Below are 24,770 nucleotides of genomic sequence, written 5' to 3' on the forward strand. Positions count from 1 at the left end.
TACAAGCTTGCAATCCCACCAACAATGGAGGAGTGTTCCTCTTTCTCCACATCCTCGCCAGCATCTGCTGTCACCTGAATTTTTGATCTTAGCCATTCTGACTGGTGTGAGGTGGAATCTCAGGGTTGTTTTGATTTGCATTTCCCTGATGATTAAGGATGTTGAACATTTTTTCAGGTGCTTCTCTGCCATTCGGTATTCCTCAGGTGAGAATTCTTTGTTCAGTTCTGAGCCCCATTTTTTAATGGGGTTATTTGACTTTCTGGAGTCCACCTTCTTGAGTTCTTTATATATATTGGATATTAGTCCCTTATCTGATTTAGGATAGGTGAAGATCCTTTCCCAATCTGTTGGTGGTTTTTTTGTCTTATTGATGGTGTCTTTAGCCTTGCAGAAGCTTTGTAGTTTCATGAGGTCCCACTTGTCAATTCTCGATCTTACAGCACAAGCCATTACTGTTCTATTCAGGAATTTTTCCCCTGTGCCCATATCTTCAAGGCTTTTCCCCACTTTCTCCTCTATAAGTTTCAGTGTCTCTGGTTTTATGTGAAGTTCCTTGATCCACTTAGACTTGACCTTAGTACAAGGAGATAGGAATGGATCGATTCGCATTCTTCTACATGTTAACAACCAGTTGTGCCAGCACCATTTGTTGAAAATGCTGTCTTTCTTCCACTGGATGTTTTTAGCTCCCTTGTCGAAGATCAAGTGACCATAGGTGTGTGGGTTCATTTCTGGGTCTTCAATTCTATTCCATTGGTCTATTTGTCTGTCACTATACCAGAACCATGCAGTTTTTATCACAATTGCTCTGTAGTAGAGCTTTAGGTCCGGCATGGTGATTCCACCAGAGGTTCTTTTATCCTTGAGAAGAGTTTTTGCTATCCTAGGTTTTTTGTTATTCCAGATGAATTTGCAGATTGCACTTTCTAATTCGTTGAAGAATTGATTTGGAATTTTGATGGGGATTGCATTGAATCTGTAGATTGCTTTTGGCAAGATAGCCATTTTTACAATGTTGATCCTGCCAATCCATGAGCATGGGAGATCTTTCCATCTTCTGAGATCTTCTATAATTTCTTTCTTCAGAGACTTGAAGTTTTTATTATACAGATCTTTCACTTCCTTAGTTAGAGTCACGCCAAGATATTTTATATTATTTGTGACTATTGAGAAGGGTGTTGTTTCCCTAATTTCTTTCTCAGCCTGTTTATTCTTTGTGTAGAGAAAGGCCATTGATTTGTTTGAGTTAATTTTATATCCAGCTACTTCACCGAAGCTGTTTATCAGGCTTAGGAGTTCTCTGGTGGAATTTTTAGGGTCACTTATATATACTATCATATCATCTGCAAAAAGTGATATTTTGACTTCCTCTTTTCCAATTTGTATCCCTTTGATCTCCTTTTGTTGTCGAATTGCTCTGGCTAGGACTTCAAGTACAATGTTGAATAGGTATGGAGAAAGTGGACAGCCTTGTCTAGTCCCTGATTTTAGAGGGATTGCTTCAAGCTTCTCACCATTTACTTTGATGTTGGCTACTGGTTTGCTGTAGATTGCTTTTATCATGTTTAGGTATGGGCCTTGAATTCCTGATCTTTCCAAGACTTTTATCATGAATGGGTGTTGGATCTTGTCAAATGCTTTTTCCGCATCTAAGGAGATGACCATGTGGTTTTTATCTTTGAGTTTGTTTATATACTGGATTACGTTGATGGATTTCCGTATATTGAACCATCCCTGCATCCCTGGGATGAAACCTACTTGGTCAGGATGGATGATTGTTTTGATGTGTTCTTGGATTCGGTTAGCAAGAACTTTATTGAGGATTTTTGCATCAATATTCATAAGGGATATTGGTCTGAAGTTTTCTATCTTTGTTGGGTCTTTTTGTGGTTTAGGTATCAGAGTAATTGTGGCTTCATAGAATGAGTTGGGTAGAGTACCTTCTGTTTCTATTTTGTGGAATAGTTTGTGAAGAACTGGGATTAGATCTTCTTTGAAGGTCTGATAGAACTCTGCACTAAACCCATCTGGTCCTGGGCTTTTTTTAGTTGGGAGACTATTAATGACTGCTTCTATTTCTTTGGGGGATATAGGGCTGTTTAGATCATTAACCTGATCTTGATTCAACTTTGGTACCTGGTATCTGTCTAGGAACTTGTCCATTTCATCCAGGTTCTCCAGTTTTGTTGAGTATAGCCTTTGGTAGAAGGATCTGATGGTGTTTTGGATGTCTTCAGGATCTGTTGTTATGTCTCCTTTTTCATTTCTGATTTTGTTAATTAGGATGCTTTCCCTGTGCCCTCTAGTGAGTCTGGCTAAGGGTTTATCTATCTTGTTGATTTTCTCAAAGAACCAGCTCCTTGATTGGTTGATTCTTTGAATAGTTTTTCTTGTTTCTACTTGGTTGATTTCACCCCTGAGTTTGATTATTTCCTGCCGTCTACTCCTCTTGGGTGAATTTGCTTCCTTTTGTTCTAGTGCTTTTAGGTGTGTTGTCAAGCTGCTAATGTGTGCTCTCTCTAGTTTCCTTTTGGAGGCACTCAGAGCTATGAGTTTTCCTCTTAAAAATGCTTTCATTGCGTCCCATAAGTTTGGGTATGTTGTGGCTTCATTTTCATTGAACTCTAAAAAGTCCTTAATTTCTTTCTTTATTCCTTCCTTGACCAAGGTATCATTGAGAAGAGTGTTGTTCAGTTTCCACGTGAAGGTTGGCTTTCTATTATTTATTTTGTTATTGAAGATCAGCCTTAGTCCATGGTGATCTGATAGGATGCATGGGACAATTTCAATATTTTTATATCTGTTGAGGCCTGTTTTGTGACCAATTATGTGGTCAATTTTGGAGAAGGTACCATGAGGTGCTGAGAAGAAGGTATATCCTTTTGTTTTAGGATAGAATGTTCTGTAGATATCTGCCAGATCCATTTGATTCATAATTTCTCTTAGTTTCACTGTGTCCCTGTTTAGTTTCTGTTTCCATGATCTGTCCATTGGTGAAAGTGGTGTGTTGAAGTCTCCCACTATTATTGTATGAGGTGCAATGTGTGCTTTGAGATTTACTAAAGTTTCTTTAATGAATGTGGCTGCCTTTGTATTTGGAGCATAGATATTCAGGATTGATAGTTCCTCTTGGAGGATTTTACCTTTGATGAGTATGAAGTGTCCCTCCCTGTCTTTTTTAATGACTTTGGGTTGGAAGTCAATCTTATCAGATATTAGAATGGCTACTCCAGCTTGTTTCTTCATGCCATTTGCTTGGAGAATTGTTTTCCAGCCTTTCATTCTGAGGTAGTGTCTATCCTTTTCTCTGAGATGAGTTTCCTGTAAGCAGCAAAATGTTGGGTCTTGTTTGTGTAGCCAGTTTGTTAGTCTATGTCTTTTTATCGGGGAGTTGAGTCCATTGATATTAAGAGATATTAAGGAAAAGAAATTGGTGTTTCCTGTTATTTTTGATGTTAAAGTTGGCATTTTGTTCTTGTGGCTGTCTTCTTTTAGGTTTGTTGAGGGATTACCTTCTTGTTGTTTCTAGGGCGTGGTTCCTGTCCTTGTATTGGTTTTTTTCTGTTATTATCCTTTGAAGGGCTGGATTCGTGGAGAGATAATGTGTGAATTTGGTTTTGTCGTGGAATACTTTGGTTTCTCCATCTATGTTAATTGAGAGTTTGGCTGGGTATAGTAGCCTGGGCTGGAATTTGTGTTCTTTTAGTGTCTGTATAACATCTGTCCAGGATCTTCTGGCTTTCATAGTCTCTGGTGAAAAATCTGGTGTAATTCTGATAGGCTTGCCTTTTTATGTTACTTGGCCTTTTTCTCTTACTGCTTTTAGTATTCTATCTTTATTTAGAGCATTTGTTGCTCTGATTATTATGTGTCGGGAGGTATTTCTTTTCTGATCCAGTCTATTTGGAGTTCTGTAGGCTTCTTGTATGTTCATGGGCATCTCTTTCTTTAGATTTGGGAAGTTTTCTTCTATAATTTTGTTGAAGATGTTTGCTGGTCCTTTGAGTTGAAAATCTTCATTCTCATCCACTCCTATTATCCGTAGGTTTGGTCTTCTCATTATGTCCTGTATTTCTTGGATGTTTTGAGTTAGGATCTTTTTGCATTTTCCATTTTCCTTGATTGTTGTGCCGATGTTCTCTATGGAATCTTCTGCACCTGAGATTCTCTCTTCCATCTCTTGTATTCTGTTGCTGATGCTTGCATCTATGGTTCCAGATTTCTTTCCTAGGGTTTCTATCTCCAGTGTTGCCTCATTTTGGGTTTTCTTTATTGTGTCTACTTCCCTTTTTAGGTCTAGTATGGTTTTGTTCATTTCCATCATCTGTTTGGATGTGTTTTCCTGTTTTTCTGTAAGGACTTCTACCTGTTTGATTATGTTATCATGTTTTTCTTTAAGGATTTGTAACTCTTTAGCAGTGTTCTCCTGCAATTCTTTAAGGGATTTTTGTGCTTCCTCTTTATTGTCTTCTTCCTTTTTAGCAGTGTTCTCCTGCATTTCTTTAAGTGTGTTATTAACGTCCTTCTTGAAGTCCTCTATCATCATCAGGAGATATGCTTTTAAATCCGTGTCTAGCTTTTCCGGTGTGTTGGGGTGCCCTGGACTGGGTGAAGTGGGGGTGCTGGGTTCTGATGATGGTGAGTGGTCTTGGTTTCTGTTAGTAAGATTATTACGTTTACCTTTCGCCATCTGGTAATCTCTGGGGTTAGTTGTTATCGTTGTCACTATTTAAAGATTGGAGCAGAAGCTGTGTTCCACTCACCAGCAGTCCCAAAATCCTGCGGCGGGGGTCGTGGGTAGCTGGCGGGTGTCAGGCAACCCTGCGCTCCAGCTACCCTGGCGCTGATCCGGCCGGGTGAGGCCTGTGGCCCTACTCAGGCCGGTTTCTGCTTCCCTAACTAATGCAGTCTCAGGTCCCGCGCAATTAGATTGGAGCAGAAGCTGTGCTCCCCTCACCAGAAGTCTTAAGATCCTGTGGCGGGTGTTGTGGGCAGTTGGCGAGTGTCAGCAGACCCTGCGCCCCAGCTGCTCAGGTGCTTTTCTGACCGGAAGAGGGTTGTGGCCCTGTGTGGGCCGGATTTCTCTCTCCCCAACCAGAGCAGTCTCAGGTCTCGCGTGATTGGACTGGAGCAGAAGCTGTGTTCCACTCACCAGCAGTCCCAAAATCCTGCGGCGGGGGTCGTGGGTAGCTGGCGGGTGTCAGGCTACCCTGCGCTCCTGCTACCCTGGCGCTGATCCGGCCGGGTGAGGCCTGTGGCCCTACTCAGGCCGGTTTCTGCTTCCCTAACTAATGCAGTCTCAGGTCCCGCGCAATTGGATTGGAGCAGAAGCTGTGTTCCACTCACCAGCAGTCCCAAAATCCTGTGGCGGGGGTCGTGGGTAGCTGGCGGGTGTCAGGCAACCCTGCGCTCCCGCTACCCCGGCGCTGATCCAGCCGGATGAGGCCTGTGGTCCTACTCAGGCCGGTTTCTGCTTCCCTAACTAATGCAGTCTCAGGTCCCGCGCAATTGGATTGGAGCAGAAGCTGTGCTCCCCTCACCAGAAGTCTTAAGATCCTGTGGCGGGTGTTGTAGGCAGTTGGCGAGTGTCAGCAGACCCTGCGCCCCAGCTGCTCAGGTGCTTTTCTGACCGGAAGAGGGTTGTGGCCCTGTGTGGGCCGGATTTCTCTCTCCCCAACCTGGGCAGTCTCAGGTCCCGCGTGATTGGACTGGAGCAGAAGCTGTGTTCCGCTCACCAGCAGTCCCAAAATCCTGTGGCGGGGGTCGTGGGTAGCTGGCGGGTGTCAGGCAACCCTGCGCTCCCGCTACCCTGGCGCTGATCCGGCCGGGTGAGGCCTGCGGCCCTACTCAGGCTGGTTTCTGCTTCCCTAACTAATGTAGTCTCAGGTCCCGCGCAATTGGATTGGAGCAGAAGCTGTGCTCCCCTCACCAGAAGTCTTAAGATCCTGTGGTGGGTGTTGTGGGCAGTTGGTGAGTGTCAGCAGACCCTGCGCCCCAGCTGCTCAGGTGCTTTTCTGACCGGAAGAGCTTCTTTTCTTTTCTTTTCTTTTCTTCTTTTTTTAAAAAAATAGTTAAAAAGATTTATTTATTTATTTTCATGCATGTGAGTACTGTAGCTGTACAGATGGTTGCGCACCTTCATGTGGTTGTTGGGAATTGTACTTATGACCTCTGTTGCTCTGGTTGGTCCACTCACTCTGGCACAAAGATTTATTTATTATTATACATAAGTACACTGTTGCTGTCTTCAGACACACCAGAAAAGGGTGTCAGATCTCATTACAGGTGGTTGTGAGCCACCATGTGGTTGGTGGGATTTGAACTCAGGACCTTTGGAAGAGCAGTCAGTGCTCTTACCCGCTGAGCCATCTCACCAGCCCACTCCTCAACATCTTGTATGCAGGACAAAAATTATAGGCTGAAGGTTTTGTGGCTGGGTTGGTGTCCCAATCCATCCATTGGAAGTCTTGCCTGGTTACAGGAGATTGCAGGTTCAGGCTCCATATTCCCCATTGCTAGGAGTCTCAGCTAGGGTCACCCTCATAGATTCGTGGAAGTTTCTATTTCCCTCTTTCTAGCTTGTTTCAGAGATGCACCCCTTCATTCCAGTTATCTTTCTCAGTACTCTCTCCCTCCATCCTCCCCCATCCCAGTCCTTCCCGTTTCCATCTAGCGGCGCCCCTGCCATCCACCCATGATGTCTATTCTATTTCTTCTTCTCAGTGAGATTCGCATGTCCCCCACTTGAGCCTCTTGTTAATTAGCATCTTTGAGTCTGTAAATTGTAATATGGCTACCCTTTACATGTTTGTCTTTCTGGGTTTGGGTTACCTCACTCAGGAGGATCTTTCCTAGTTCTGTCTATTTGCCAGCAAATTTCATGATGTCATTGTTTTTAACAACTGAGTAATACTCCATTGAGTAGATACACCACATTTTCTGTATCTATTTTGAGTTGACAGACTCTAGGTTGTTTCCAGTTTCTGACTATTATGAATTAACCTGCTCTGAGCATAACTTGGCAAGTGTACTCCCTGTGGCATGGTGAAGCATCCTTTGTACATATGCCCGGGAATGGTTTAGCTCCATATTTTTATTTCTTTTTTTATTAGATATTTTCTTCATTTACATTTCAAATGCTATCCCCTTTCCTAGTTTCCTCTCTGAAAGTCCCCTATACCCCCCCTGCCCTGCTCCCCAACCCACCCACTCCCTCTTCCTGGCCCTGGCATTCCCTTGTACTGGGGTATATGATGTTCCCAAGACAAAGGGGCCTCTCTTCCCAATGATGGCCAACTAGGCCATCCTCTGCTACATATGTAACTAGAGACACAGCTCTGGGTGATACTGGTTAATTCACATTGTTGTTCCTCCTATAGGGTTGCAGACCCCTTTAGCTCCTTGGGTACTTTCTCTAGCTTCTTCATTAGGGGCCCTGTGTTCCATCCAACAGATGACTGTGAGCTAGATCTTGAGTTAGATCTATTCACAATTTTCTGAGAAACCACTATACTAACTTCCAAAGTGTCTGAAAAAGTTTGCACTCCCACTGGCAACGGAGGGAGGAGTGTTCTCCTTGCCAGTTTGAGTTTTTGATCTTACACCTGATTCTGACAGGTGTAAGATGGAATCTCAGAGTCATTTTGATTTTCCTTTCCCTGATGGCTAAGGATGTTAAGCATTTTTTAAAGTGCTTCTCAGCCATTAGAGATTCCTCCATCAATTAATTACTTGTTTAGATCTGTACCCTGTTTTTAAATTGGGTTATTTGGTTTGTTGATATCTAGTCTCTCTCTCTCTCTTTCTTTCTTTCTTTCTTTCTTTCTTTCTTTCTTTCTTTCTTTCTTTCTTTCTTTCTTTCTTTCTTTCTTTTTCTTTCTTCCTTCCTTCCTTCCTTCCTTCCTTCCTTCCTTCCTTCCTTCCTTCCTTCCTTCCTTCCTTTCTTTTCTTTTCTTTTTAAAAAGATTTATTTATTTCATGTATGTGAGTACAGTGTCACTGTTTTCAGACACACCAGAAGATAGCACCGGATCTTCATTATAGATGGTTGTAAGCCACCATGTGGTTGCTGGAAATTGAACTCAGGACCTCTGGAAAAGCAGTCAGTGCTCTTAACTGCTGAGCCATCTCTCCAGCCCGACGTCTAGTTTTGGGTTCTTTATATATTTTGGATATCAGCCCTCTGTTGGATGTAGGGTTGGTGAAGATCTTTTCCCATTCTGTAGCCTGTCTTTGAATAATGTAGGACATTTTTAAAAATAGTGAATGGTGGGGGAGGACCCAGCCGATTGTGGGTAGTGCTATCCCTGGGTTGGTAGTATTCGGTTATAAAAGAAAGCAGGCTGAGCAAGCTGCAAGGAACAAGCCAGTAAACAGCACTCCTCCATGGCTCTACATCATCTCCTGCCTCCAGGTTTCTGCCCTGCTGGAGTTTCTGTTTTGACCTCCTTAGATGATGAAATGTGACATGGAAGCATAAGCCAAATGAATCCTTTTCCCTATAAATTTGCTTTTTGGTCATGGTATAGTAGCCCTAGCTAATGTCCATCTACTTTTACATGAGCTTCAGGAGTTGATCTGTTTCAAATCTCCACGTATACACAGAAGATCCTGTAGAGTTAGGGTAATGGCAGTCACTTTTCATTGTTGTGACTAAGAGTCAGACAAAAAGCAATCTGAAGGGGCTGGTGAGATGGCTCAGCAAGTAAGAGCACCCGACTGCTCTTCCAAAGGTCCTTAGTTCAAATCCCAGCAACCACATGGTGGCTCACAACCATCCGTAACAAGATCTGACTCCCTCTTCTGGTGTGTCTGAAGATAGCTACAGTGTACTTACATATAATAAGTAAATCTTTTAAAAAAAAGCAACCTGAAGATATATAAATTTACTGTGACTTGACAAGTCCTTTCTGGTCAGTGCCAGCACCGGGTCACCTTGGGTGCAGAGTCGGCGGACACCCCCAAGGTCCCAAGAGGACTCTCCACGCGATCTTAGGACCACCAGTGAGTGGAACACATCTTCTGTTCCATTCCAATTGCGCGGGACCTAAGACTGCATTAGGGAACCACCTTGGGTGCAGAGTCGGCAGACCCCCCCCCCCCCAAGGTCCCTAGAGGACTCTCCACGCTATTTTAGGACAACGGGTGAGTGGAACACAACTTCGGTTCCATTCCAATCGCGTGGGACCTGAGACAGCGTTAGGGAAGCAGTAAACCCGGCCTGATCAGGGTCACAAGTCCCTTCCGGTTGGCACCAGCACTGAGTCACCTGGGCGAGGATTCGGAGGACACCCTCAAGGTCCCTAGAGGACAGCTTCTGAGGCAGACCCCTTTTTGGGCTCCAGACATCCGGGCACATTCCCTGCCAGAGGACAGGTGTCCTCCCCGCCCAGGAGGGCTTTGCCGGAGCACCTGAGGAAGCCATCTTGGTTCCCAGATCCCTTTAAGACTAGTCTGCACAGGTGAGAGTGTGGACTACAGAAGCTAACAGCTTCTGGGACAAGCACTGTTTCAGGCCTTCATCTTCTGCCAGGAGGCAGGTCCGAATGCCAGATATTCGTGCACCTTCTCTGCAAGAGGAGAGCTTGCCTGCAGAGAGTACTCAGACCACTGAAACTCAGGAGAGATCTAGTCTCCCAGGTCTGCTGATAGAGGCTAACAGAATCACAAGAGGAACAAGCTCTAACCAGAGACAACTATAACAACTAACTCCAGAGATTACCAGATGGCGAGAGGCAAACATAAGAATCTTACTAAGAGAAACCAAGACTACTCACCATCATCAGAACACAGCACTCCCACCTCACCTAGTCCTGGGAACCCCAACACACCCGAAAAGCTAGACCCGGATTTAAAAGCATGTCTCATGATGATGGTAGAGGACACCAAGAAGGACTTTAATAACTCAATTAAAGAAATACAGGAGAACACTGCTAAAGAGTTACAAGTCCTTAAAGAAAAACAGGAAAACACAACCAAACAGGTAGAAGTCCTTAAAGAAAAACAGGAAAGCACATTCAAACAGGTAATGGAAATGAACAAAACCATACTAGACCTACAAAGGGAAGTAGACACAATAAAGAAAACCCAAAGTGAGGCAACACTGGGGATAGAAACCCTAGGAAAGAAATCTGGAACCATAGATGCCAGCATCAGCAACAGAATACAAGGAATGTAAGAGAGAATCTCAGGCGCAGAAGATTCCTAGGGAACATGGACACAACAATCAAAGAAAATGCAAAATGCAAAAAGATCCTAACTCAAAACATCCAAGAAATCCAGGACACAATGAGAAGACCAAACTAAAGATTTTCAACAAAATTATAGAAGAAAACTTCCCAAACCTAAAGAAAGAGATGCCCATGAAGATACAAGAAGCCTACAGAACTCCAAATAGACTGGGCCAGAAAAGAAATTCCTCCCGACACATAATAATCAGAACAACAAATACAGTAAATAAAGATAGAATATTAAGAGCAGTAAGGGAAAAGGTCAAGTAACATATAGAGGCAGGCCTATCAGAATTACACCAGACTTTCCAACAGAGACTATGAAAGCCAGAAGATCCTGGACAGATGTTATACAGACACTAAGAGAACACAAATGCCAGCCCAGGCTACTATACCCAGCCAAACTTTCAATTACCATAGATGGAGAAACTAAAGTATTCCATGACAAAACCAAATTCACACATTATCTTTCCACGAATCCAGCCCTTCAAAGAATAATAACAGAAAAAAAAAAAACCAATACAACTATGGAAACCATGCCCTAGAAAAAGGAAGAAAGTAATCCTTCAACAAACCTAAAAGAAGACAGCCACAGGAACAGAATGCCAACCCTAACAACAAAAATAATAGGAAGCAACAATTACATCTCCTTAATATCTCTTAATATCAATGGACTCAATTCCCCAATAAAAAGACATAGACTAACAGACTGGCTACACAAATAGGACCCAACGTTTTGTTGCTTACAGGAAACCCATCTCAGGGAAAAAGACAGACACTACCTCAGAGTGAAAGGCTGGAAAACAATTTTCCAAGCAAATGGTTTGAAGAAACAAGCTGGAGTAGCCATTCTAATATCTAATAAAATCGACTTTCAACCCAAAGTTATCAAAAAAGACAAGGAGGGACACTTCATACTCATCAAAGGTAAAATCTTCCAAGAGGAACTCTCAATTCTGAATATCTATGTGCTACAACTGCAAGGGCAGCCAAATTCATTAAGGAAACTTTTGTAAAGCTCAAAGCACACATTGGACCTCACACAATAATAGTGGGAGACTTCAACATATCACTTTCATCAATGGACAGATCGTGGAAACAGAAACTAGACAGGGACACAGTGAAACTAACAGAAGTGATGAAACAAATGGATTTAACAGATATCTACAGAACATTTTATCCTAAAACAAAAGGATATACCTTCTCCTGAGCACCTCATGGTACCTTCTCCAAAATTGATAATTGGTCACAAAACAGTCCTCAACAGATACAAAAATATTGAAATTGTCCAATGCATCCTATCAGATCACCATGGACTAAGCAACATAAATAATAGAAAGGCAACATTCACCTGGAAACTGAACAACACTCTTCTCAATGATACCTTGGTCAAGGATGGAATAAAGAAAGAAATTAAAGACTTTTTACAGTTTAATGAAAATTAAGTAACAACATACCCAGACTTATGGTACACAATGAAAGCATTTCTAAGAGGAAAACTCATAGCTCTGAGTGCTTCCAAAAAGAAACTAGAGAAAGCACACACTAGCAGCTTGAAAACACACCTAAAAGCTCTAGAACAAAAGGAAGCAAATTCACCCAAGAGGAGTAGAAGGCAGGGAATAATCAAACTCAGGGGGGAAATCAACCAAGTGGAAACAAGAAGAACTATTCAAAGAATCAACCCAACGAGGAGCTGGTTCTTTGAGAAAATCAATATGATAGATAAACCCTTAGCCAGACTCACTAGAGGGTACAGGGATAACATCCTAATTAACAAAATCAGAAATGAAAAGGGAGACATAACAACAGATCCTGAAGAAATCCAAAACACCATCAGATCCTTCTACAAAAGGCTATACTCAACAAAACTGGAAAACCTGGATGAAATGGACAAATTTCTAGACAGATACCAGGTACCAAAGTTAAATCAGGATCAGGTTAATGAACTAAACAGTCCTATATCCCCTAAAGAAATAGAAGCAGTCATTAATAGTCTCCCAACCAAAAAAGCCCAGGACCAGATGGGTTTAGTGCAGAGTTCTATCAGACCTTCAAAGAAGATCTAATTCCAATTCTGCACAAACCATTCCACAAAATAGAAGCAGAAGGTACTCTACCCAATTCATTCTATGAAGCCACAATAACTCTGATACCTAAACCACATAAAGACCCAACAAAGGAAGAGAACTTCAGACCAATTTCCCTTATGAATATCGATGCAAAAATCCTCAATAAAATTCTCACTAACTGAATCCAAGAACACATCAAAACAATCATCCATCCTGACCAAGTGGGTTTCATTCCAGGGATGCAGGGTTGGTTTAATATACGGAAATCCATCAACGTAATCCACTATATAAACAAACTCAAAGACAAAAACCACATGATCATCTCATTAAATGCAGAGAAAGCTTTTGACAAAATCCAACACCCATTCATGATAAAAGTCTTGGAAGATCAGGAATTCAAGGTCCATACCTAAACAGGATAAAAGCAATATACAGCAAACCAGTAGCCAACATCAAAGTAAATGGTGAGAAACTGGGAGCCTTCTCACTAAAATCAGGGACTACACAAGGCTGCCCACTTTCTCCCTACCTCTTCAACATAGTACTTGAAGTCCTAGCCAGAGCAATTTGACAACAAAAGGAGATCAAGGGGATACAAATTGGAAAGGAGGAAGTCAAAATACCACTTTTTGCAGATGATATGATAGTATATATAAGTGACCCTAAATATTCCACCAGAGAACTCCTAAACGTCATAAACAGCTTCAGTGAAGTAGCTGGATATAAAATTAACTCAAACAAGTCAATGGCTTTCTCTACACAAAGGATAAATAGGCTGAGAAAGAAATTAGGGAAATAACACCCTTCTCAATAGTCACAAATAATATAAAATAGCTTGGATTGAGTCTAACTAAGGAAGTGAAAGATCTGTATAATAAAAACTTCAAGTCTCTGAAGAAAGAAATTATAGAAGATCTCAGAAGATGGAAAGATCTCCCATGCTCATGGATTGGCAGGATCAATATAGTAATAATGCCCATCTTGCCAAAAGCAATCTACAGATTCAATGGAATCCCCATCAAAATTCCAACTCAAGTCTTTAATGAATTAGAAAGGGCAATTTGGAAATTAATCTGGAATGAAAAAACCCTAGGGTAGCAAAAACTCTTCTCAAGGATAGAAGAACCTCAGGTGGAATCACCATGCCTTACCTAAAGCTGTACTATGTAGCAATTATGATAAAAACGGCATGGTACTGGTATAACGACAGAGAAGTAGACCAATGGAATAGAATTGAAGACCCAGAAATGAATCCACACATCTATGGTCACTTGATATTTGACAAGGGAGCTAAAACCATCCAGTGGAAAAAGGACAGCATTTTTTTTAATTTTTAATATTTTTTTTTTTTTTTTTTTTGGTTTTTCGAGACAGGGTTTCTCTGTGTAGCCCTGGCTGTCCTGGCACTCACTTTGTAGACCAGGCTGGCCTCGAACTCAGAAATCCACCTGCCTCTGCTTCCCGAGTGCTGGGACTAAAGGCGTGCGCCACCACGCCCGGCTTAATTTTTAATATTTTTATTACATATTTTCCTCAATTACATTTCCAATGCTATCCCAAAAGTCCCCCATAGCGCCCCCCACTTCCCTACCCACCCATTCCCATTCTTTTGGCCCTGGCATTCCCCTATATTGGGGCATATAAAGTTTGCAAGTCCAATGGGCCTCTCTTTCCAGTGATGGCCGACTAGGCCATCTTTCGATACATATGCAGCTAGAGACAAGAGCTCCGGGGTACTGGTTAGTACATCATGTTGTTCCAACAATAGGGTTGCAGATCCCTTTAGCTCCTTGGGTACTTTCTCTAGCTTCTCCATTGGGAGCCCTGTGATACATCCAATAGCTGACTGTGAGCATCCACTCAGGTGTTTGCTAGGCCCCGGCATCGTCTCAAAAGAGACAGCTATATTTGGGTCCTTTCAGCAAAATCTTGCTTGTGTATGCAATGGTGTCAGCGTTTAGAAGCTGATTATGGGATGGATCCCTGGATACAGCAGTCTCTAAATGGTCCATCCTTTCATCACAGCTACGAACTTTGTCTCTGTAACTCCTTCCCTGGGTGTTTTGTTCCCAATTCTAAGAAGGGGCACAGTGTCTACTCTTTGGTCTTCATTCTTCTTGAGTTTCATGCGTTTAGCAAATTGTATCTTATATCTTGGGTATCCTAAGTTTTGGGCTAATATCCACTTATCAGTGAATACATATTGTGTGAGTTCTTTTGTGATTGTGTTATCTCACTCAAGATGATACCCTCCACGTCCATCCATTTGGCTAGGAATTTCATAAATTCATTCTTTTTAATAGCTGAGTAGTACTCCATTGTGTAAATGTACCACAATTTCTGTATCCATTCCTCTGTTGAGGGACATCTGGGTTCTTTCCAGCTTCTGGCTATTATAAATAGGGCTGCTATGAACATAGTGGAGCATGTGTCCTTTTTACCGGTTGGGACATCTTCTGGATATATGCCCAGGAGAGGTATTGCTGGATCCTCCGGTAGTACTATGTCCAATTTTCTGAGGAACCGCCAGACTGATTTCCAGAGTGGTTGTACAAGCTTGCAATCCCACCAACAATGGAGGAGTGTTCCTCTTTCTCCACATCCTCGCCAGCATCTGCTGTCACCTGAATTTTTGATCTTAGCCATTCTGACTGGTGTGAGGTGGAATCTCAGGGTTGTTTTGATTTGCATTTCCCTGATGATTAAGGATGTTGAACATTTTTTCAGGTGCTTCTCTGCCATTCGGTATTCCTCAGGTGAGAATTCTTTGTTCAGTTCTGAGCCCCATTTTTTAATGGGGTTATTTGACTTTCTGGAGTCCACCTTCTTGAGTTCTTTATATATATTGGATATTAGTCCCTTATCTGATTTAGGATAGGTAAAGATCCTTTCCCAAACTATTGGTGGTTTTTTTGTCTTATTGATGGTGTCTTTTGCCTTGCAGAAGCTTTGCAGTTTCATGAGGTCCCACTTGTCAATTCTCGATCTTACAGCACAAGCCATTACTGTTCTATTCAAAAATTTTCCCCCTGTGCCCATATCTTCAAGGCTTTTCCCCACTTTCTCCTCTATAAGTTTCAGTGTCTCTGGTTTTATGTGAAGTTCCTTGATCCACTTAGACTTGACCTTAGTACAAGGAGATAGGAATGGATCGATTCGCATTCTTCTACATGTTAACAACCAGTTGTGCCAGCACCATTTGTTGAAAATGCTGTCTTTCTTCCACTGGATGGTTTTAGCTCCCTTGTCGAAGATCAAGTGACCGTAGGTGTGTGGGTTCATTTCTGGGTCTTCAATTCTATTCCATTGGTCTATTTGTCTGTCACTATACCAGTACCATGCAGTTTTTATCACAATTGCTCTGTAATAAAGCTTTAGGTCCGGCATGGTGATTCCACCAGAGGTTCTTTTATCCTTGAGAAGAGTTTTTGCTATCCTAGGTTTTTTGTTATTCCAGATGAATTTGCAGATTGCACTTTCTAATTCGTTGAAGAATTGATTTGGAATTTTGATGGGGATTGCATTGAATCTGTAGATTGATTTTGGCAAGATAGCCATTTTTACAATGTTGATCCTGCCAATCCACGAGCATGGGAGATCTTTCCATCTTCTGAGTCTTCTATAATTTCTTTCTTCAGAGACTTGAAGTTTTTATTATACAGATCTTTCACTTCCTTAGTTAGAATCATGCAAAGATATTTTATATTATTTGTGACTATTGAGAAGGGTGTTGTTTCCCTAATTTCTTTCTCAGCCTGTTTATTCTTTGTGTAGAGAAAGGCCATTGATTTGTTTGAGTTAATTTTATATCCAGCTACTTCACCGAAGCTGTTTATCAGGTTTAGGAGTTCTCTGGTGGAATTTTTAGGGTCACTTATATATACAATCATGTCATCTGCAAAAAGTGATATTTTGACTTCATCTTTTCCAATTTGTATCCCTTTGATCTCCTTTTGTTGTTGAATTGCTCTGGCTAGGACTTCAAGTACTATGTTGCATAGGTATGGAGAAAGTGGACAGCCTTGTCTAGTCCCTGATTTTAGAGGGATTGCTTCAAGGTTCTCACCATTTACTTTGATGTTGTCTACTGGTTTGCTGTAGATTGCTTTTATCATGTTTAGGTATGGGCCTTGAATTCCTGATCTTTCCAAGACTTTTATCATGAATGGGTGTTGGATCTTGTCAAATGCTTTTTCCACATCTAACGAGATGACCATGTGGTTTTTGTCTTTGAGTTTGTTTATATACTGGATTACGTTGATGGATTTCCGTATATTGAACCATCCCTGCATCCCTGGGATGAAACCTACTTGGTCAGGATGGATGATTGTTTTGATGTGTTCTTGGATTCGGTTAGCAAGAACTTTATTGAGGATTTTTGCATCAATATTCATAAGGGATATTGGTCTGAAGTTTTCTATCTTTGTTGGGTCTTTTTGTGGTTTAGGTATCAGAGTAATTGTGGCTTCATAGAATGAGTTGGGTAGAGTACCTTCTGTTTCTATTTTGTGGAATAGTTTGTGAAGAACTGGGATTAGATCTTCTTTGAAGGTCTGATAGAACTCTGCACTAAACCCATCTGGTCCTGGGCTTTTTTTAGTTGGGAGACTATTAATGACTGCTTCTATTTCTTTGGGGGATATAGGGCTGTTTAGATCATTAACCTGATCTTGATTCAACTTTGGTACCTGGTATCTGTCTAGGAACTTCTCCATTTCATCCAGGTTCTCCAGTTTTGTTGAGTATAGCCTTTGGTAGAAGGATCTGATGGTGTTTTGGATGTCTTCAGGATCTGTTGTTATGTCTCCTTTTTCAGTTCTGATTTTGTTAATTAGGATGCTTTCCCTGTGCCCTCTAGTGAGTCTGGCTAAGGGTTTATCTATCTTGTTGATTTTCTCGAAGAACCAGCTCCTTGATTGGTTGATTCTTTGAATAGTTTTTCTTGTTTCCACTTGGTTGATTTCACCCCTGAGTTTGATTATTTCCTGCCTTCTACTCCTCTTGGGTGAATTTGCTTCCTTTTGTTCTAGTGCTTTTAGGTGTGTTGTCAAGCTGCTAATGTGTGCTCTCTCTAGTTTCCTTTTGGAGGCACTCAGAGCTATGAGTTTTCCTCTTAGAAATGCTTTCATTGCGTCCCATAAGTTTGGGTATGTTGTGGCTTCATTTTCATTGAACTCTAAAAAGTCCTTAATTTCTTTCTTTATTCCTTCCTTGACCAAGGTATCATTGAGAAGAGTGTTGTTCAGTTTCCACGTGAATGTTGGCTTTCTATTATTTATTTTGTTATTGAAGATCAGCCTTAGTCCATGGTGATCTGATAGGATGCATGGGACAATTTCAATATTTTTGTATCTGTTGAGGCCTGTTTTGTGACCAATTATGTGGTCAATTTTGGAGAAGGTACCATGAGGTGCTGAGAAGAAGGTATATCCTTTTGTTTTAGGATAGAATGTTCTGTAGATATCTGCCACATCCATTTGAGTCATAATTTCTGTTAGTTTCACTGTGTCCCTGTTTAGTTTCTGTTTCCATGATCTGTCCATTGGTGAAAGTGGTGTGTTGAAGTCTCCCACTATTATTGTATGAGGTGCAATGTGTGCTTTGAGATTTACTAAAGTTTCTTTAATGAATGTGGCTGCCTTTGTATTTGGAGCATAGATATTCAGGATTGATAGTTCCTCTTGGAGGATTTTACCTTTGATGAGTATGAAGTGTCCCTCCCTGTCTTTTTTAATGACTTTGGGTTGGAAGTCAATCTTATCAGATATTAGAATGGCTACTCCAGCTTGTTTCTTCATACCATTTGCTTGGAAAATTGTTTTCCAGCCTTTCATTCTGAGGTAGTGTCTATTTTTCTCTGAGATGAGTTTCCTGTAAGCAGCAAAATGTTGGGTCTTGTTTGTGTAGCCAGTTTGTTAGTCTATGTCTTTTTATCGGGGAGTTGAGTCTATTGATATTAAGAGATATTAAGGAAAAGTAATTGTTGTTTCCTGTTATTTTTGTTGTTAAAGTTGGCATTCTGTTCTTGTGGCTGTCTTCTTTTAGGTTTGTTGAGGGATTACCTTCTTGTTGTTTCTAGGGCGTGGTTCCTGTCCTTGTATTGTTTTTTTTCTGTTATTATCCTTTGAAGGGCTGGATTCGTGGAGAGATAATGTGTGAATTTGGTTTTGTCGTGGAATACTTTGGTTTCTCAATCTATGTTAATTGAGAGTTTGGCTGGGTATAGTAGCCTGGGCTGGAATTTGTGTTCTTTTAGTGTCTGTAAAAATATGGAACGCTTCATGAATTTGCGTGTCATCCTTGCGCAGGGGCCATGCTAATCTTCTCTGTATCGTTCCAATTTTAGTATATGTGCTGTTGAAGCGAGCTCAAGGACAGCATTTATTAAAATATATTTTTTATTACATATTTTCCTCAATTACATTTCCAATGCTATCCCAAAAGTCCCCCATACCCTCCCCCCCCACTCCCACCCATTCCCACTTTTTGGCCCTGGCGTTCCCCTATACTGGGGCATATAAAGTTTGTGTGTCCAATGGGCCTCTCTTTCCAGTGATGGCCTACTAGGCCATCTTTTGATACATATGCAGCTAGAGTCAATAGCTCTGGGTACTGGTTAGTTCATGTTGTTGCACCTACAGGGTTGCAGATCTAAAAGACAGCATTTTTAACTAATGGTGCTGGCACAACTGGCGGTTATCATGTAGAAGAATGCAAATTGATCCATTCTTATCTGCTTGTAATAAGGCCAAATCTAAGTGGATCAAGGAACTCCACATATAAACAGAGACAGTGAAACTTATAGAGGAGAAAGTGGGGAAAAACCTCGAAGATATGGGCACAGGGGAAAAATTCCTGAATAGAACAGCAATGGCTTGTGCTGTAAGATCGAGAATCAACAAATGGGAACTCATAAAGTTGCAAAGCTTCTGTAAGGCAAAAGACACAGTCAATAAGACATAAAGGCCACCAACAGATTGGGAAAGGATCTTTACCTATCCTAAATCAGATAGGGGACTAATATCCAATATATATAAAGAACTCAAGAAGGTGGACTACAGAAAATCAAATAACTTCATTTTAAAAAAATGGGGCTCAGAGCTAAACAAAGAATTCTCAACTGAGGAATACTGAATGGCTGAGAAGCACCTGAAAAAATGTTCAGCATCCTTAATCATCAGGGAAATGCAAATCAAAACAACCCTGAAATTCCACCTCACACCAGTCAGAATGGCTAAGATCAAAAGTTCAGGTGACAGCAGATGCTGTCGAAGATGTGGAGAAAGATGGACACTCCTCCATTGTTGGTGGGATTGCAAACTTGTACAACCACTCTGGAAATCAGTCTGTCAGTTCTTCAGAAAATTGGACATAGTACTACCGGAGGATCCTGCAATACCTCTCTTGGGCATATATCCAGAAGATGTTCCAACTGGTAATAAGAACACATGCTTCACCATGTTCATAGCAGCCTTATTTATAATAGCCAGAAGCTGAAAAGAACCCAGATGCCCCTCAACAGAGGAATGGATACAGAAATTGTGGTACATTTACACAATGGAGTACTACTCAGCTATTAAAAAGAATGAATTTATGAAATTCCTAGCCAAATGGATGGACCTGGAGGGCATCATCCTGAGTGAGGTAACCCAATCACAAAAGAACTCACATGATATGCAGTCACTAATAAGTGGATATCAGCCCAGAAAATTAGAATACCCAAGATATAGAATACAATTTGCAAAGCAAATGAGACTCAGGAGGAATGATGACCAGGGTGTGGATGCTTTACCCCTTCTTAGAATTGGGAGTGGAACGCCCATGGAGGGAGTTGCAGAGATGAAGTTTGGAACTGAGACGAAGGGGTGGACTGTCTAGAGACTGCCATATCCGGGGATCCATCCCATAATCAGCCTCCAAATGCTGACACCATTGCATGCACTAGCAAGATTTTGCTGAAAGGACCCTGATATAGCTGTCTCTTGTGAGACTATGCCGGGGCCTAGCAAACACATAAGTGGATGCTCACAGTCAGCTATTGGATGGATCACAGGGCTCCCAATGGAGGAGATAGAGAAAGTACCCAAGGAGCTGAGGGGATCTGTAACCCTATAGGTGGAACAACAATATGAACTAACCAGTATCCATCCGGAGCCCGAGTCTCTAGCTCCATATGTATCAGAGGATGGCCTGGTCGGCCATCAGTGGAAAGTAAGTCCCATTGGTCGTGCAGACTTTATATGCCTTAGTGCAGGGGAACACCAGGGCTGGTAAGTGGGAGTGGGTGGGTGGGGGATTGGGGGATTTTGGGGGATTCTTGGGATAGCACTGGAGATGTGAATGAAGAAAGTACCTAATTAAAAAAAAATTACTGTGACTCAGAGTGAGGGTAGTTTTTGGTGGGAGAAACTTTTGGCAGTGTCAGTAGGAGTGTGAGGTTAACTCCTCACATCTGCACAGTTCAGAAAATAGAAAGCAGAGAGAAGTGAGCCCTCAAGGCCTTGCCCCTGTGGTTTTTTTAGTTAGTTGTCTTGTGCAAATTGTCCCATAAAAGCAACTTACAGAATAGTTCATTTTGTCTCATAGTTTCATAGTACAGTCTTCCAGATAGGAGTGATATGACAGGACCCCAACCATGAGTCGTGTTGCCCACATTACAGTGGACCTTGTCACATCTGTTAACCTAGGAAAACTCTCATGGATACACCCAGAGTTTTGTTTTTATTTTAGATGCTATTCTAGACTGTTGTTATTCTAGATTTCACCAAAGATCAAGATTACTCTCTCTCTCTCTCTCTCTCTCTCTCTCACACACACACACACACAACTAAATCTCACATCCAACATAATCTATATCCGTTAGCAAGGCCCCCGTTCTTTAAGGCTCAAGAACTTCCTAAAATGATGCCATCATCTAGGCTCAAGTGTTCAAACAAATGGTGTCAAGTATGTGAGGCCATGGGAATCATTTCACATTCAAATCATAGGATGATGACAGAAGTGTGGTGCTGGCATCAAGGTCAAGCCATGGAAACAGCAAAGATAGCTCAACCCCTAAAACTCCTGTAATGAGACAATGTTTGTATATATCCCAGAAGCATCTATGTTGTTACCTACTGCTTTCACTGATGGATCTGCTCATTATTCTGAGTTTCAACTAAAAAAGTGCAGCTCCCCCCACCCCGTCCTTTGACATCTTCCTTGAATACAAGCCAAATTTCAGCATTTGAGGGGCCAAGGCAGAAGTATTTTGAATTCTTGGCCAGTCTAGGCTACTCAGTTTCAGGCCAATGTGAGCTATATACACTTTATACATGCCACTTCTTAAACTTTTTTTTTTCAGCAAAGTTTAATAGGGAAGATCAAATATTTCAATTCTAAGTCAGAGGAAGATATTTAGGCATACAAAGTTAAAAACTACATTGTAGCATTTTAAAGTTGAAAAGACCAACTATGTGAAGAAGTACGAGAAAACTAAAAACCACCTAGTAAGCAAGATGGCAGTATCTATTTAGGAGAGTGAAAAACAAATGCTTAGCTTAGCTATGGACAGTGAGAATCTAAAGGGAACTTGCTTGTAGTGTTATATAATTTTCTTGTCTCTCATTTTTGCCTTTTTATTTATTTTGAGACCAGATCTCACTACATAGCTCAGACTGGTCTTGAACTTTTAAAGATTTATATATTTTTGTTTTATATGTCTGAGTGCTTTGCCTACATGTATATATGAATACCACATGTGTGCCTTGTGCCTGCAGAGGCTAGAGGAGGTGATTGAATACCCTGGAATGGCATTATAGGCAGTTTGAGGCATCACATGGGCGCTGGGAACTGAACCTGGGTCCTCTGCATAAGCAGCAAGTGCTCTTAACTTCTGAGTTAGTTCTCCAGCCCTATTATCTCAGAATTTGACCCTCCTGCTTCTGTCTACCAACTGCTGACATAATAAGTGTCCCCATCTGTCTTAGTCAGGGTTTCTATTCCTGGACAAAACATCATGACCAAGAAGCAAGTTGGGGGAGGAAAGGGTTTATTCAGCTTACACTTTCCACATTGCTGTTGATCTCCAAAGGAAGTCAGGACTGGAACTCAAGCAGATCAGGAAGCAGAAGCTGATGCAGAGGCCATGGAGGGATGCTCCTTACTGGCTTGCTTCCACTGGCTTGCTCAGCTTTCATTTATTTATTTATTTATTTATTTATTTATTTATTTATTTATTTATTTATTTTTTCAGCTTGCTTTCTTATAGAACTAAAGACTACCAGCCCAGGGATGGTCCCACCCACAAGAGGCCCTCCCACCTTGATCACTAATTGAGAAAATGCCTTACAGCTGGATCTCAAGGAGGCACTTCCCCAACTGAAGCTCCTTTCTCTGTGATAACTCCAGCCTGTGTCAAGTTGACACACAAAACCAGCCAGTCCACCATCTATGTCCTAATTCTTCACTAAAACTTCTAAGATTAGCATTGTTTATGGAGAAGGCCATGGAGCAGTCATCTAGTCTCCCATAGAAGGCCTCTTTGTGCTCCCAGCCACAGCTGCCACCAAACTGAAACCTGCAGCCGCCAAGCCAAGGACTCTCCTGGAGGGGACTGTAAGGCCCTGTCCCTCAGTCAGTGGTACTCGAGACACTGAGATGCAGATCGATGCAAAAGGAAGAAGTTTATATTCCAGAGAGTCAGGGTCAACCTTCAATCAGTCCCTCAAGGCAAGTTACTAATACAGCGACCCGAATGGCCATTACAAGCAGATTTTATACTTTTGGGGGGCACAGGTTACATCAGCAAGGTTGCAGTTCAAACTTATTGGCTAAGCATATTGACCTTTTTAATTTACTTATTTAACTACACACTGTAGCTGTCTTCAAACATACCAGAAGAGTGTGTCAGATCTCTTTATGGATGGTTGTGAGTCACCATGTGGTTGCTGGGATTTGAACTCAGGACCTTCAGAAGAGCAGTTAGTGCTCTTAACCACTGAGCCATCTCTTCAGCCCGGATATTGACTTTTAAATCTACTGGCTAGCAAGCATGGCATGCATTTGAACTCTACTTGGGACTTTCCAGAGGGTCAGGTGACCTCTGTCAATCAGTACAGTCTGAGAATTTTTTACTCAAGAATATTCTTGTGGGTGGAGAATGGAAGTTGGCCTAGCCTTGACTCCAGGTGGGAGGGGGAAACTGTAAGGAGGGTGTGGGACTGGGAAACCCCTTAAGATTCCTCAGGACCAGACAGGCGTGCTGGCGCAAGCCTTTAATCCCAGCACTCGGGAGGCAGAGGCAGTCGGATTTCTGAGTTCGAGGCCAGCCTGGTCTACAAAGTGAGTTCCAGGACAGCCAGGGCTACACAGAGAAACCCTGTCTCGAAAAAAAAAAAAAAAAAAACCAAAAAAAAAAAAAAAAAGATTCCTCAGGACCACCTGGAGCTCCCTCTTCTCCCCCCACCCTGCCTCGGCTAGATCCAGCCCACAGGCCCTGACTCTGTTCTTAGCTCGTACGCAGCTTCTGCCTGGGTGTCCAAGAACCTGAAAAGCAGACGCCCCTGGCCTCATTGCAGGACAGGGGCCTTCCTCCTCCCTCCAGCAGCTCCAGCTCTCCTGCACTTCAGACTGTGCTTTCCCACTCCCGAGCGGTGTCCTGGGGCTTTCCTATGGCCCAAGATTTGCCCGGTGACAGCTTGGAGTAAGGTTGGTCAACTCCTGCTTCCCAACTCCCCCAGCGGCCATGCCCCGTGGCAGAGCAGACTCAGGACACACATGATCCCTTAGATGGATTTTTATTGTTTTCTTTCCAAAGCTGTCTTCTATTGTTTGGAGACAGTGTCTTATGCATCCCATAATAGCCTTAAACTGTCCATGTACCTTGAACTTCTGATCTTTCTGCTACAGCTGTCTTCTATTGTTTGGAGACAGTGTCTTATGCATCCCATAATAGCCTTAAACTGTCCATGTACCTTGAACTTCTGATCTTTCTGCCACAGCTTCCTAAGTGCTAGGATTACAGGCATGTGGTACTAAGGATCAAATCCAGGGTATCATGTATTCCCAACAAGCACTCTATGGACAGAGCAACATCCCTGTCCCCAAAACTTCCATCCTAGTAGTTAGATCTACTGCGGAAACAGAAACTAATAGTGACTTTTATAAAATTTCTTTCTGGCTTTCAATAGTACAAAGTTAAGCAGCCCAGGGCCTGTCTGAAGGCTGCATTATTAAGGAACCATTTGCTTTTGGGCACAGTCATCCCTGTGGACCTCACCAGGGCATTCTGAGAGGACTCCATATTACTTCTACTTTCTAGTAGCTGAGAGGGATGGAGGACACATCCACTTCTTATAAGAGCATGGCTTAAGTGAGTTTGCCCTAAATACTTTTACTCACTTCTTACTTATCAAAACTTGGTTGTGTGACTATATTTAGCTGGAGAGGAGGCGGAAAATGTCCTTACTGGGGCACAGAATATAAA

General features: G+C 42.0%; 1 non-coding gene across 1 annotated transcript; it reads right to left on the minus strand.

Moving 5' to 3' along the window:
* Window positions 1-18,567: 18,567 nt before the first annotated feature.
* On the minus strand, window positions 18,568-18,674 carry LOC147006008 (U6 spliceosomal RNA). Its single transcript, XR_015048944.1, has one exon. It is a non-coding gene; the product is annotated as a U6 spliceosomal RNA (small nuclear RNA).
* Between the last annotated feature and the right edge of the window lie 6,096 nt (window positions 18,675-24,770).

This window comes from Mus caroli, unplaced genomic scaffold (genome assembly GCF_978045245.1).
Source record: "Mus caroli unplaced genomic scaffold, Mus_caroli_1 scaffold_1, whole genome shotgun sequence".
NCBI classification, from domain to species: domain Eukaryota; kingdom Metazoa; phylum Chordata; class Mammalia; order Rodentia; family Muridae; genus Mus; species Mus caroli.